The sequence below is a fragment of the Rosa chinensis genome, chromosome 5 (genome assembly GCF_002994745.2).
Source record: "Rosa chinensis cultivar Old Blush chromosome 5, RchiOBHm-V2, whole genome shotgun sequence".
In the NCBI taxonomy this organism is placed as follows: domain Eukaryota; kingdom Viridiplantae; phylum Streptophyta; class Magnoliopsida; order Rosales; family Rosaceae; genus Rosa; species Rosa chinensis.
In genome coordinates, this window is record NC_037092.1 from 40,497,574 (window position 1) to 40,503,627 (window position 6,054).

The window sequence follows — 6,054 nt, forward strand, 5'->3', positions numbered from 1 at the left end:
TTTGCATCACCGAAGAACATGGGCTTGACGACGCTATGCAGAGAATTGCAAATTGGCTATCAAACCTATCTAGATAGGAATGTGAGTAATCGAGCCCAGATGTTAGCCCGGGCAAGAGCAACAGAAAGTCTCTCATGTTCAACTGAAATCGCAGATGCAGGCCACCGGCCCAAGAAAGCCATTGAACCAATGATGAAGAGACGCCTAGTCCCCCCCCCCCCCCCCCAAAAAAAACAGTAGAAACTCGAGGAGCAGTATCAAATGATAGGGAAGAGAGGAGAGATTCGCTAATCTTTGGTAAAATCAAACGGAGACGTCCTAAAATGAGATCATGGTCGGAGCCATTGCCTTCGATGCCCGCACAACGCCTTTTGAGAGAAACTACGGTTCATTTCATTCTACATGGAGGTTTTCTTAATATTTTCCTTCTTAAACTCTCGTCTTCTATTCTACGTACCAAATCTCCAAACCTTTCTTCTTTAGTTCCTCTCTTCAAGCACTAGGGCCATATCCAGTTAATTAATCTCTCAATCTTTGATCCTTCATCAAATCATTCAAATATCTTTAGCAAACTCTCAATCTCTTAACCTCTCATCATCAATCTCTTAATCTCTTTGTTTCTCATGCATTACTAAAAGTCTCAAAATTCATATACCAAAATCGGCTATGGTTGCTGGGGTTGGTCTTCATGTTAGTGCTAGACGTGTGTATGATCGAAGAGGAGATGGCATCGGGTATGTGAAATCGGCCTTCAAACATGCAATATTTTTGGATCAAAATGTTCTGGTCTGTTATTTTTTTAATTTTTTTTAAGAGAATAAATAATTTCATTACTTATTCATGGCCAAAATGCACTTCCATCAAATGATGTCTTATACCAAAATCATATTTGGCACAAGCCGCCAAACAAAATGATAGGTAACCTTCATTACAAACAAAATGAGTTGATTGGTTCGAGATTGAAAACCAAAAGACCAAACCTTCACAACCTAACTCCCCCAAATAGTAAGTCTAGTCGCCTAGCTTACCTAGAATGTCAACCTTTTCATGAGGGGATAGGAGAAAACTAGCAACAAAGATGAAGCCCCTAAAACATTGCTGTTAACATCAATACAATATCCCACTCTTCATATTTTCGAAGTTACTAGTGGCTTATCCAGATTTAAAGATTAAAAGTGAGCAATTCCAAGACCCAAAAGTGAGGTACTAACCTATAATTATTCAGTTGGAGGAGAATTCCAAGACCCAAAAGCAATTGAAATCCGAGAAAACACAACCCTTTAAAAGGTGTCAAAAGACCACTCGCAATTGGCCGCAACTTTGTACGTTCCACCTGAATTACAACCCTTTGATAAGAGAAAGTTACAAATAAGTTCATGTCTAGAGAAACAAAAGGTTTTTTTTTAACTTTTAAGCCCTGCAATTTTTCTCCCCTTCAATTTCCATATCAGTCATTTGATTTAGCATTCCCTAGGCATTAAGCATCTCAAATTGAAAAAAAAAAAAAAAAACAGCTTAGCAACTAACAATTGATCCGTTGTCCCAAACTAATTTCGTGGACAGCCACATAATTTTAGTATTTACAACACTTTCCACTGTTAATTGGATTTGTATTGTTCTATCAAACTATAGCATGACTAGCAATTTAGCATCACCCAAGGGCCAAACAGAGGTAACGTTGGATCAATTGGATCCGTTTTTTCTTATGGGACCATGAGTGACAGAGACAAGCCACCAACAACAACGAATGGAGTGACTTTAGTGCAGCCTCCACATGATGGCATACTGGCACGACTCATCCACTTCTAAATCCTCCAAAGTCCAAACCCCCAATGAACAAACTAAAAATTCAAAAATCCAAATCTTTCAATCCAAAGTTCTCAGCTTTCCAATTCTCAGTTCATAGTTCAATAGATAAGCTCTGTGTGGATGTAAAATGGCCTACTACAGCTCCAGCTACTATCAAACTGGTCATGATGATCATGGTGAGTATTACTTAACCTCTTATACTCATAATCCTGATGATTCTGCTCCAATTTCTTATTCTAGCTATGAAGATCCCAGCTTTCAGAACTTGCTTGAATATCAATATCCAAACCCAACTCCATATTATCATGCCAATTACCACTCTGCCTCTGCTTACAGCAACCCCATTTCAATTCAATATGACCCCCAAAATTCTATGAACAGAGTTATGAGACTGGTGTGACTCAATTTCTGATTTCTTACTCTGTTTCCATGAGTTCAATCACCCTGAAATTGATGATTATGATGATTATGATCCAACACCTTACGGTGGTGGATACAACATTGATTCACAGTATGGTAAACCCCTTCCACCTTCAAATGAAACTTGTTATCCTCACGGCGGTTCATCCTCTCCTCTTGATCTAAAACTAACAATTGATCCAATACCACTCAAAACTCTAATATATTCGTATGTACACCATCATGTCTACACAGAAAATTGACAATGTACTTCTGCACCAGTCACCAACACAAGAGGGTAGTCATACTCAAAAAAAGTGTATGGGTAATGAGTATTACCATGGTGTCAATATCTCGATCAAGGAGATTATTTACGGTATATCCAGCGCCCCTTAAAAGCAAAGCCCCACATGCAAATAGTGTCAACATCTTAATACAGGAAGGTGTCCCGGGCTTGCTGCCAATGTTATTAACCTGCACAAACTAACATCCATGTATCTCAGACCATTAATTTTAACCAAAACCGCCTTACTTCTTAGTTCAATTAAGCCAAATTGCTATCACCTGAACCAAACAATGCACTTATTAAAAAAAGAAAGCGCCTTACTTTTTAGTTCAACCAAGCCAAATTGCTATTACTTCAAGTCTTCGACAAAATTAATGCAGTAAAAATTACAATTACTTACTTTTTAGTTCAACTAACCCAAAATTGCTATCACTTTGAATGCAATAAAAAAGAATAAGTTGCTTCGTTTTTAGTTCGACTAAGCCAAATTGCTATGAATCCAACCAAACAATGCAGTAAAATTAAGCAGTGTGTTAAAAAGTAAGCAAGCAACCAGGTGCCAATGGGCTTGTCTAGGAGAGCCAGCTTAGCATAAGGGCGGGCCTACCTGGGCAAATAAGCGTCGATCCAAGAAGCTTGGTCCTTCGGGTCATCGCTGACCCGATTGTCGTCCTTGTTCGATGAAGTGGATATGTGTGCTACAAGCCTGAGATCATAATCAAGATAACTGGGAATCCAACGATGCCTGAGATTAAATGGGATGAAGGGCATTTCTTTAGGGTTGGGTTTGGTGGTTGGGTGATAGGTAGAGACTACAGCAGAGAGATGGGAGCGAGAGAGTGAAGGAGGCTTTAGAAGCCTACGCTATGCCCGAGACAAGAGCGGAAACGACGTCATTTTGAGGACTGGTTCGAATGCAACACTCGACCAAATCAAAAGAGTGGCTTCCAAACTAAGTTATGATTTAGCATGGCAATGGAGGATTCCTCCAGGAGGAATGGTTTAGAGGGTGAGTGGGTTTCTTCGTGGTAAGCAAGACAATGGAGAAGGTGAGCGAACGAGAAAGGAAAAGAAGGGGCGCGGGCCAATGGGGTTTAATTTGGGACTCAATTGCTGAGTTTTCTAGGGGTTTTGCAGGGAAAGAGAAAATCACCAGTCTTATGCAAAAGGCAGAAATATCACTTTAGTCATCGAACTATGGCTCGCTCGACATTTTGGTCATTCAACTTTTAAAAACTTCATTTTGGTCATCGAACTATATCATCGCATATCACTTTGGTCATTCAGTCTGTTTTCTCTGTTAACTCCAAGGGTATTTTGGAGATTTAAAGGTTTACTCGCCATCACGGACGAGCGTTCACGAGTACGCCCATTACTCTTCTTCGGAGAAATTGAACCCACAACCACCTTACTCATCACATACCCTTTCCTAGCCACCTTGTTAGTACGTACAGAAGATGCATGGGGCTGGCCCCACACTTTTGCCTACAATCACTAACCACTTCTAGCCCAATCTCGCTGACTCTCTTATCATCCAAATGAGAAACACTCTTTTTTGTTCTCTTGGGCCTCGCCACAGATGAAGACCCATTCAACCCATTAACATTCAAAACCCCATAGTCCCACCTAGGAAAATTCAAAAAAGACGCAATGACAGGCTCAATCACAAATGGTGGACGCAAGGGGATCCGGATCTAGACAAGGAACATTAATCAACTCCACCCCAGCCTCACGCATCTTCCCTATCTCAGTCCCCCCAATAGGGAAATTAATTAAAGCAGACTCCACATTCGGCGCCATGAACACAGGCACATCCCTCAAAACATTCCCAGAATCATGATTCGCCGTCGTATCTGAAATCCGGTCACCCAGCGCCACCGTTTTCCTTTTCTTTGCTAACGGTTGTGCCGGCTCATCCTCCTGAGAGGCCACCAGATCCACCTCCATTGCTCCAGCGGAAACAGACCCATGCTCCGACATATCGGCGTCTCTCTCCGCCCTAGTACGAGTGAAACCAGCAACTGATAATTCCGGCGCAGTCATAATCCATCCAGTTTTCTTCTGAGGCCTCAACCCAAACCTACAACCCCCACCAGATAGCCCTTGCTCTTGAGAACGCAATCGGAGCTGTTCCAGTAACCACTCCTCCTTCTTCGCCGCATTGAGGAGTGAATCGTAGGCCTGCTTTGTTAACTCCCCAGCCTTACGTCTAGGGCATTTTCCTCCAGTATGAGAAAGTAAGCCACAGAAGAAACAGAAGTGTGGAAGTCGCTCATATTCAAGATCAAATCTGGCATTCTCTGCCCACCCCAGAGGTTTAAAGTGTTGGAAACCAGTTCCAAGCAAACACAAACTCTCTAATCTGATGGATGATCACACACTTTATTGAATGAAAGTACGTTGGCTTATAAAGCCATTACAAGCAACAAAAACAAATAACAATCCACGTCTGTAACAACCCTAAGATCGTGGTTAATTAGTTGAAGACAAAGTCAAAAACCTAGCTGAATAAAAACGTGCTCCTCACAAATAGGAGTTATTAACCACTGAATTAAAACAACCCTAACAAACCATCCATTTTGAAACTCCAACGTCTCCAACATTTTCTCCCCTAAACTGAAATTGCTGAAAGCAATCAGTTTAACTCATTCAAGAACTTCATTCCTAGCAGCCCTCGAAGTTTTATAAAGCTCTCCAACTTCAAAGGCTTTGTCATAATGTCTGCAAGCTGCTCACCCGTACCACAAAACTTCAATTCAACAACACCATTCTTCGTGAGATCACGTAGAAAGTGAAACCTCACATATATATGTTTGCTTCTCCCATGAAAAACTGGATTTCTTGACAACTTAATGGTAGATGAGTTATCGCAAAACCCAGTAATACACTTACTTTGACAAGGACTGAAATGATTGAGCACTCTCTTCATCCAAATACTCTGACAAGCACATGCCGCTGCTGCCACATATTCCGCCTCCGTAGTAGAAAGAGTTACAATTGGCTGCTTCTTCGAAGACCAAGCCACAGCACCTCCACTCAGCATAAACACATAGCCTGAGGTGCTTTTGCTATCATCACGATCATCGGCATAATCGCTGTCCGTATAAGCCATCAGTTCATCTGCAGTTCCTCTCTCATAGAACATTCCTAGTTCAGTGGTTCCTTGTAGATACCTAAGCACTCTTTTTGCAGCAAACAAATGTATCTCAGTTGGATTAGCCATGAACCTGCTGATAAGACAAACACTGTACATTAAATCCGGTCTGGTAGCCGTCAGGTACATGAGGCTACCGATCATCTGTTTGTACAACGTTCCATCCACACTGCCTCCTTCACCATCCTTTGTCAATCTTGTACCAGGAACTATGGGATTTTTAATTGAGTTGCAATTTCCCATACCAAATCTCTCAAGGATTTCTCGAGCATACTTCTTCTGACACAAGTGAATACCTTTCGAACTTTGCTGAACCTCAACTCCTAGGAAATATTTCATTTTTCCTAGGTCTGGCATTTCGAACTCCGACTTCATGGAACATTTAAACTTCTCGATCAAGCAAGCA